The following is a 10,698-nucleotide window of genomic DNA, read 5'->3' on the forward strand; positions in this document are numbered from 1 at the left end:
TTGACATCAATCAATCAATCAATACTATAAAGTCCTTATATTACGCGAGTACTAATTCCACGATCTCGCTGTTTTGAGTTAAATCGCGAGAATATAAAATCGCGAACGAGGGACTTTTATCCACATTTCTTATAGTTTTTATTTCTCAGAAAATAATGGCGAGATTTAAAATCCGCGAAACCTACTTCTCAAAAATTAACGCGGATATCAATTCCTCGCGTTTAATTAGGAATCTACAGTATATAGTATAACTAATTGATAATTAATTCACCGCATAAACTGGTCAAGTAAATTTTTTTCAATTTTTGGGATAAAATTTTTTTAGTGTGTCGATGTCATACCACGCTAATTTCATAAAGGGGGGGGGTGGTTCAGTGATTTAAACAATGTTCGGATTACTTTTTAGCTATTTAAATTTAAATTTAAAGAATAAACATGACAAACTCTTTTATTTCATATCAAATGACGGATCATTCTACGTTTACCTACCCAAAAAGTACCCCAAAATGACTGTGCAATGGAGAGAATGTCACTGCATGAAAAAATCCCAACCTCAGATACATTAGTTTCCTGCCGGTGATCGATGCACATCGGGTGAGTATTAAAAACAGAAGTTGTATATGTGATTATTTTTTGCCTGATTACTTATTTATGTACATTCTATATGATAATTATTTTTGACACTCCAAATAATGCATTAAACATGCTTGATAACATCTGGGTTTTTTTTTCTGTAAGCTAGTTTGGCGAGTGTGTCATTTGATGAAGCGTTTAGTTCAAAGAAATGTTTTTTTAAGGTTTTACGAGATTGGAAATGAAACCGAAACAACTACTGTACGTTATTGGGTTACCCCCGCGTATAAATGTTTTAATTGAGAAGTGTTCTCAGTTATAGAGTTTTATATTACAAATCACAGGGGACATTTCAAACACTGATATCTCAAATATTACGAAACATTAACATAAAAAATGGCTTTATCTCGCTCTTTGGAATCAATTTGATATCGATCGATGTCCTCAATAATTCAATTTTATTCCTAACGATCTCTCTATATTACAATTCCTCCCTGCCTCTATTTTCAAAAAATGAAATATTTACAGCACACCAATTTAAAAGCAAGTCATTTCGTTAAAGTACCTTTAAATGTTTTTATTCTGTATCAAGTTAATTAATTTTTTGTTTTTAAAAGTACATATCATATCGAAGGATAACTTCTCCATTTCCGTTGCAATTTTTTCATGTCAACAATTTTAGAAACTTATAATTATGTTTTCAAGAAAAAAAATTTAAAACGGTTAATTCAGGAATAGCACTACAATTTCCAGCTGAAATATTTTAATAATAAGTTTCCGGCAAGCAATTTATGTTTATATCGTTCAAGTATTGCACCAAAAATTTGTTATTTTTTTTTAACAAAGTACTTCTCATTTTCTATGAAACATACATAGTACCATATTTGAAACTGGTCACAAAAATTTTTACTTTTGGAAAACCCAGAATGAGAAGGAGGCCATCTCACATCCGCGTAGAGTGATTTCATTCCCTCACGATCAGGCGTGAATCTAATGCCTGTTCTTCATAGGCGTGTATATATATAAAGCCCTGCACGCCTCTTCTTCGTCCACTTAGCTTCGCACTCCATCAGCTGGTTGCCAACAGTCTAAGGTAAGCACCTAACAATGGTACCTCATCATGTGTAAATAGTAGCCTTTCCTAATGTGAGATTTTTATCTGCCAAAAAAAAAAATCAAATTGGAATCTCTTGAATACAGCTGATTTAAGCCACTGTATTAGGCCTCATTGGCTTTGGAGTGGACGCTGGTCTTGAATCAGCTGTTTTCTCTAGAGACCGGCATCATTCACCGGTGACGCCCCAAAGCATCTTAGGTGTCTGGCCCTTGCGACCTTTAGCCTCGGAAATCAAATAATCATTGTTAATTTTCGAAGGATAGTCTCTGATAATCACGTGACATTTCACAGCCTCTATATTAAGGTGTTATTCTTATTGCTGGGTCCTCTTTACAGCCGTCAGTATGGAAACTAAGATCATCTGCTTGGCTCTAGCCTTTCTGCTAGTCGCTATGGAAATAAATGCAGTACCTATGCGGCGAAGTCTTTCATCGGAAGGTAAGATTGTTTTCTTTGGTATCTAATCAGTGTGCTTCCTTTTTATTGTTTTCTTTTTCTTTCTAAACCCATGCATGTATTCTAAACTTCATGTATCCGAAGTTAACATAATCTAAAAGATACTCTGATGATGAAACTGGTTTTCAAAATAACTAAAGAGTTTTAATATCAGTATTTTTTTTATAAGGATTTTTTTTTTTCATTTTCAAAAGAATATTTTTTGTATCAATTGTAAGTTATTTTGTGAATCGGAGGTCGTTGTCACTGAAAGCTCATAATTCTCACTTGCATGCTTATCAAGCTAAGCTCTAATTGTCGTCAAAATGCTTTCGCCCAAACCTTGAAAAAGCTTTCTTTAAAATTCAAATAAAATGTATTATGCATGTAATTAATGTATTTTTTTTTCATGTAATTAGTTAACAAGACTTTTTGTAATAAATCTAGCCGCTTTTAATGTAACGTCTTATTAACAGTTCATCATGTCTAATATTGAACAATTCTTTTCTTGTCGGAAATATGATAAATAGCAACGATGTTACCCATTAATGCTTTTAATATTGATTTTAATTGGCTATATATCTACTGATAGAATTATCTAAAAATCCACACAATTAAATTTGCCCAAGCATTTAAGTATATAATAGTAATTTTGTGACATATGGTGTATATCGTAATGATGAAAATAATTTTGCTCTCAACATCGCAGAAAAGACGTAATTAATCAAGTACTTCTCACCGTGTTATCTGATTGAACATTCAAAAATCACAGCGGCGGAATCTCTTCTATGTGAGAACAGCTGATTCTTAGAATCCCGGTTGTACAATTCTTGGAATCGTCTAAATGTTTTAGATGATTATTTTACCTCAGTATCCTGTGTGGTTGCACTGATTAGGATGACCTCATTAAACTGTTATAACTATACATATGAGGAGTCGTAAATAATAGATGATCTCTGGTATACCGTTAACACCTCCACCCTTTTTTTCACCGAACCCATTACCAAAAAAAAAACTCAATTACTAAAGATACAAGACTATTTACGTACACTCAAATATATATGCGTGGGCTTAATTTATTACCGAGTAATTTGCAACAATATTTGCCAGTGGTATAAATATGTTTATGACCAGAATAATTCTTGGGACTATTTTCTCTAGACTCTGTGTGTAATTGAATCCCTTTGGGGGACCAGAGGCGGTCTCCCGTCAACAACGCTCGTGCATATTAATCGGAGTATAGGAGATTGTCAGCACGTACCCTTATGTTGTAATCAGCTGTTTGTCAGGCAGCTGACTGATTAAAATGGTAACGCGAGACCTAAACAATCGATCTATTACAGAATTGTTACATCAAATTACGCAGACGTAACGAGGTCATGTCCAATTATTTCATATCGTCTTCCATTTGACCCACGGTTCTGAAAGTAATGTGCATAATATGAGACACGGGGAAATACGCGGTAGATTTTTTAAAAAAATTGGTCGGGAGACATTTCTGTACCAAATTTTTGATTGTTTATTAACTGCAAAAGATTTTTTTTCTTGGATACTGAACTTGAAAGATATTTCGGAAGACTTTGATGATATTCTAGCCTTTAAACTATGAACATTATGCTCCAATGCCAAACGCCCCTTTACTTGATCCCCCATTGCGCACGTTTATAAATAAACCTCTCAGACAGCTTTGATGTTTATGAATTTACATAGAATTGGGGATATTTAACCTATTAATGACTAAAACATGTAGCTAGAAAAAACAAAATTCGTTTTGCCATGTCCCGCTTATTAACTCAATTATTTTATCAGTATTCTTGGAATAAGTATTCTTGGAATATTATTCTAAGCTCAAGGTTATCGCAATAATGTGTATCAACAATTCGAAGATTTCTCACAAGTAATTTATAAACATGATATTTAATTGAAAATGAAATCCATTTTCATATAAAAAAAATCACAATGAATGGTTAAGTATTATTGAAATTTTTACAAGACTAACTTTGCCATTACAGTAACAGCATCGTTGAATAACTAATGCTAATCTCGCTAAAATATATTTTTCTCATGAATAATTCATTCTTTATTCCAACTGGTTCCTTCACACTTTCGCAAAGAAAATCTCGACAACAGCGTTTATGCGTAAAAAATAATTGTATCCTTTCATAACACTTCATTTCATAACGTTGAATATATCTCACTAAGGTTTACACTATCCACCTGAACGACATACACTACTCAACTCAAAGTGAATTGTGTATCCCTTTAGACAATTAGTTTCGATATTCTGATTTCAGAAAAGAGTGTAAAGGTGTTGCTGAAAAAAAAATTTAATTTACACAATACGTGTATATTAGAGAACTTACAAAGCCATGTCAAGCATTAAAAAATATTCATGAAAACGAGAAAATTTCAATGAGTTGAACTACGGTCATTTAGCATTTTTCAGGTTTAAAGGATGCTAAGACACATATTTTTTTGGTAAAATGATTATAAGTACTTTTATGTAATTAGAAAACGGAAAAGGCGTGTCAATAAAAAACCTCATAACGCCACCAGTAGGGTTGGGGATGACCATGACCGAGAATATCAAACACTCTAACATCCGTTGTAGCATTAACTCATTAAGGAGTCCAGTCTTATAAATCTGTCACCATAAGCCACACATAGTCTAGTAACGCTGTATCAGCATCCATTCAATGTGATTAAACTAGCGATTCCTTACATTAATAACCTACTCTAGTTTTTTGGCTGCATTTCTTACTAGCACCATATAAGTACTAAAACAGTTTCTGGATGCATTAACAAACCAATAAACCATAATAGACAAAATTTAAATTTAATATTTATTTTCACAAAACGAAATAAAAATGACAAAAAAATGTGAACTGTTAAATGATGTACTTGCAGAGGTTTTGATACGATCGCCCAGGGATCTTTCCCAGAATTATGAACTGGCTTTGATAAGAGCTTGTATAAAGGAAAAGCTTCAGGTCAGGGACATAAACCTACTGTCGCCTCGCTGTCAACAATTCTTTCATAGAGCCCAAAATTTCGTTAACTCGGGCTAGTGGTCTAAAGTATACAAGCTTCGTGTGTACCCACAGGAATTGTGTACTACAGTCAGTGAACGATGAACAGAAACCAAAAAATCTATGTACAAATAATAGCCAATGGAGTTTCTAAGTATTGTTTTCTTGTGGGGAAAAATTGCCAGAGAACCTTTCGTTCAAGATTTATATCCGAACAGCAAAGATTTTTCCCTCGGCTGCATAAGAGCTAAATATTGTCTCTTCCGTTTGTCTGCCCACGGAAGAAATACCTGTATATTAAGATAATATTTCTCATGTCAAAATATGGCTTATGACATAACAGTGCCAATAACTGAAATCGATTTGTTTAGGCCAACATACAGTAGCCACACACTGTACGAGTAATGATGAATCTAATAGGATCATTCTAGGTGTTATTATTAACTGAACAATTTTGGATTTTGACTTCAGTTGAGTCAACAAGTGACAAGTGTTATTTTTGCTTTCTAGCATTATTAGGCTTACCACGTAGACTTACACCAAATTGGTGTCAGTTTCTACAATATAGATGTGTTATTTTTTTCTGTTATATGCAAATATATTATCTACCAAAGTTTTACCTGTTGTCATTATATTGCAATTTTCTTTGTTTGATGTTATTTATACATTTTTGTGATTTTTATCCCAGTAGAAACTTGTTCAAAAGTTGTTTTTTTTTTTTGTCTTGAACTGTTTGCTGTCATGCAATCTTTGATTGCATTATTAGTATAACCAGGTTTTATGATAATTAAAGAGGTAAACTCTTTGAGATGTCTCCGTGTTTTTTGGGGGTGTTTTTTTTTTCGTCAAGTGGCTTTGATGGAAATGTTGAAATTTTTTAGGAGAAGTAAAATGTTCTCCTCCTCGATTGCTTTTAAGGATCGTTAACAGATTTGAAATATTAATAAACATTTGGTATTGTTTAAACCTAACATTAAATCATCTCATAAAAATAAATCGATTGATAGGAGCACCTCTTATCAAATCGCTTCGTTTTATAAGAGGAAAACATTATCTGTGGTCGAACAAGCCATCCTATTCTTGAAAGAAAGGAGCTAGGAAAAATATTTTTTTCCCCAACAAAGCTCGTTTTTTAGCATAAATTTGGAGAAAGAATAACCTCTTTAACAATTTTATTGACGTCACGATCCTCTATTGATGTAACTCTTTCAAAATGTGGATACAAGGAGCAAAGCCACACTAGTTGTTTTCATTATGATTCACTTTGATAGTTTTTATACTAAAGATCCCTTTTAGTATATATGATTTGAGTTCTAATTTTATTTCCCAAACCTTTGTACTTGTGATTGTGTGCTTTGATGAAATAAAAACCCAAAACCTTTTGTACATGTATTCACCAAAGCAATGAATGACGCCAACAATATGAACCTATGAAGCGCTTTTATAATCTCATTAATTTAATTAAATCTTTACGTTCAGCTATATTATGCACCATAATCAACTTATTGTGATTTTCTATAAATACAATGTATAGAAATAATTAAATATTTTATCAAGCAATATGTGCTGTGATTTCTGTGCTCGTGATTCACTATACTGTATACAGGGAAATATTCGCCCCGTTTTATTTTCGCCCCTTTCGCCCTCGTTGACAGCGATCGAATTTAAGACTGGGCAACTTCCTATGTTTTAAACGATATTATTTATTCAAAACTTTGTCTTTGCTAATTCAAGACGGTGCGAAACCGTTTGCAAGTAAAAAAAGGAGCGAAAATAACACGGGGCGAAAATAACCCTGCATACAGCTACAAATGATATACATGTAAATTAAAACTTTTCAGTGACTGATAATGAAATTCTGTGTTGATTTCTTGTACTTATAATCACTTATAATCACATTATTCTATTCTATTCTATTCATCTCTACTCTGAAATAAAATCCGATCAATACAAAGAAAAATAAATATCACAGCTCATATCGTTATAGATAACATCACCGAAACGTGAAATAATTTGGAATCAATAATATGATAATAATAATAATAATAATAATAATAATAATTATATATCAATAAATGATACTACATGTAGCACATCATTCATCAATAAGTCGTTCACCATAAAGTCAATCATTATTTCTAGTCGAAAGTCGAAGGGTGTGTTTTTTCTTTCTTCTTGTAGATGTCATGGCTTCCAAGATTTTCAAGCGAAGCCCCGAGTTGACCGCAATTTGTGTAAAGTACTTTCTAAAATATGGAAGATTCCATCCGATGTGTACTCCGGGGTCTAGGACAGCTCCTGAAAGTCATATTATTCACATGACATAGGAGAGAGAAAAAATCAAACTTTATTTTAGAATGTTTTGAAATTTTGCGCGTTTCTTTGGGCGATAAGACGAGCACGGCTTTGAGTGATGAGAAATATTATTATTCTCTTCACCTTGTTATAATTACTCATTGTTTTACGTGTCAGGTGAATGTTTGAGAGGATATACAACAAATAAAAACTTTGGATACCATTTCTTGCTTCTGCGTTTTAACTTTACTCGTACATGCATGCCTATGAAAAAAAAAAACCAAGAATATTTTATAATGAAAGCAATGAAGTTTTGTTATATTCCCCCCCCCCCCCCCCAAAAAAAATGTTTGACAACTAGACCTTTTCTTAAAAAAATGATTTTATAGGTCTTGAAAAATCTATCTTTAGTCTATTTGAGATAAAGGTAGGGAACATAATTCTTTTGTTTCAACTCTAAGTTTAAATATAGACAGCTCTCTAATATAATATAATATTTTCTATCAAAAATAGATGTGTTAAATCTATTACCTACTTTAATACCGGGGTAATTGTTCTTAGGTAATGAATAAGTTCATTTTGCAGAACAAAATTTTGCGATACTAGGTAGATAAAACGTATACAATAATACATGCACGACTTACTCAATATCCTCTTCAATAGTGAAACATATAGATACAACGTTTATGTTTCTTCCAACGTCTCTGTGAGGTAAGCAATTATTATTGCCTTTTTTTGCTGTATAAAGTAAAACTCGCTTTTGAAAACTTATTTGATTTTTTTACTCATGTTAATCATACTATGATGATTTCATAATCATCACGTTTACTATTCTTTTCAACTTTGAGCTAAAATAGAAATAGACTTAAAATTCATAACTGAAACCACTAAATGAACCTTTTTTTAAGTGTAAATGTTGTGAATATGTTGTTTTCGATATTGTTACCTCTATTCTTATCTGGTGAGGGATGGAAAATAATTTCACTATATTGTAAAATTAATTAAATGGAACTTTTTTTTAAAATTGTGATTTTTTCACTTTTCATTAATTTTTTTTCCTTTCTTTATTATTATTATTTTTAACCCTTTTCCAGATCCATGGATCTCGTCTGCTGACAAGCGGGCCAAAAACAGAATGATCGTTATGATGTCCCGATGTCTGAGATACTTGTATGAAAAAAGACCACCCTCACCCGAATGCATGCAACATTTCATGTCTCTTAGACCAGGTGGCAGTCCTGTTATCAACATGAGTTAAAAACGGACTCTTCAAAACCTTTCATTTTTTTCTTTGATTTATCTTTATAAAAAAAACAATATTTGGATAAATGGCGGATGGAGTGAATCAAAATGGAACAGTGTTTGGAAGTGGTCTTGGCAGAGATGAACTTTTATACTTCATCATCCCTTATTTCTTGATTTTTTAAATTGTCTCTCTGTCTCTATTTATGCTTTCGATTCAGTGGCTTGTTCTTGACACAAAACGAGATGAGATGAATAAAAATACAAAAAACTTTGTCTGATTTTTCATATACAATTGTTATACATGTTTTGTAATACACAAGATATGTATGCAAAAACTATGCATGGTAATCTTAAAAATTTTCAAAATATTTGTTTTTAAATTTTAATAAGTGATTTAACAGTGAAAAAAGGGTTGTTTTTATTTTAAAGATTTTCTGCATACATTGTTAAATATGACAAGAATTTATCGCCAACATTCAATGCAAATATTGATATATTTATTTTCAAATGTAAGATTTAAAGGGGCATGGTCATGATTTTGGTCAATATATATTTTTTATGTTTTTCTTATTTACAATGCTTTAGAAATGCATTTCTAGTGATAAAAAAAAATTGAAGAGCCAGTCGTAGAGTTATAAGCAAGATACAGGGCTCACAATTCTTTGTCATGTAAACAAGGTTCGTACCATCTTTTTGTTTTCATAGGTTCAATATACCAGTAAAAAACTTTTTCCAGCTTATTTGTTTATCTTTTTATTTATTTTAAGCGTAGATAAACAGTTTCTAACGTTTAATACAGTTTCTAACGTATAATACATTCATTTTAGGTTTAAAATTAAACAAACCCTTTGTTTACATAACGAAGAATTTCAAGCTCTGTATCTCGCTTATAACTCAACAAATGACACTCAAATTTCAGTTGCCTATTAAAATTGCCTTTCTGAAGCATTGTAAATATTAATATCGGAAAAATAATTTTTGACCAAAATCGTGACCATGCCCCTTTAAAGAATAGCTAGGTATGCCAGTAAACTTCAACAGACAATTTCTCTGCTGAAATTATATTTCAACATACTTCCCACAGCGTATACGCCATTTTCTTCTGTAGAAATTCAATGAACCAAGTTGTTCATGTATGTCCAAATTTGACCGATGGAAAAACCATTAGAGGCTTTATTTTTAGAAAATCCTTTGAAAATATAACATTACATTTACAACTTCTAGTCACCAGGGACAATATTTTGAGAAACATTTGACAAACTATGACTATATTTGAAAACATTGGTTTTTTGACATTTCCGAAAATGTTTTGAACATAGATTTTAGAATAAAATTTATATTGTGAAATATGCGCGACGTTCTTTCCAAAAACGACACAACAGTTAAATCAGATTTATGAACAAGCACCAAACTCAGTCTAATAGATAGTACATAATTTAACAAAAAAAGGTTGGTTTAGTTTACATTTTTCTCATTACTTTGTTACTTGATTGATATTTATTTACAACTCGGAACTTTGCAGTACCTATTCCGCTTTGTTTCATACTATATATAGTATTGACTTCAGTGTTTTGAGGACTGAGGTAGATTTCTATCCTTCTTTTTTTTTGTAAACTTTTAAATCTACTTTGCTAACAAATATTTTATGTCAGAATCATCTAGCCAACAACTCAGTGATCACAAAATTGCTATTATTTTGTGAAATTTTAAGTCAAAGCACATTCTTTGTAAATCGTAACGATAAGGTTCGAAGTAGAACATTGTCTTTCATGTACTTGACTCACATTTGACAAACGAGATTCTTCTACAAGTACAATGTCCGGATTGTAATATAAAAAGCGCCTTTGCTTACACAATATACAAACTGTGATAGACCCAGTGTAAAATCGTAACAGTGGTACATCTCTTTTTTTACCTTAACTCTGCGAAATCGTCATAGTAATACAATCATCTGTTATTTTTCTCGGATCCGATTGGTGACAATTTCAGATTTTAATGAAACTT

At 31.9% G+C, this 10,698-nt stretch overlaps 1 long non-coding RNA gene across 2 annotated transcripts; it reads left to right on the plus strand.

Moving 5' to 3' along the window:
• The first annotated feature begins 579 nt into the window (after positions 1 to 579).
• LOC128181430 (uncharacterized) lies at positions 580 to 8,965 on the plus strand. 2 transcript variants are annotated; one of them, XR_008243319.1, is made up of 4 exons: positions 580 to 594; positions 1,499 to 1,666; positions 2,027 to 2,128; positions 8,544 to 8,965. It is a non-coding gene; the product is annotated as an uncharacterized LOC128181430 (long non-coding RNA). The 2 variants fall into 2 exon arrangements; XR_008243320.1 differs by lacking the exon at positions 8,544 to 8,965 and adding an exon at positions 7,336 to 7,672.
• The last annotated feature ends 1,733 nt before the right edge of the window (positions 8,966 to 10,698 follow it).

Source organism: Crassostrea angulata, chromosome 4, assembly GCF_025612915.1.
Source record: "Crassostrea angulata isolate pt1a10 chromosome 4, ASM2561291v2, whole genome shotgun sequence".
Taxonomy (NCBI): domain Eukaryota; kingdom Metazoa; phylum Mollusca; class Bivalvia; order Ostreida; family Ostreidae; genus Magallana; species Magallana angulata.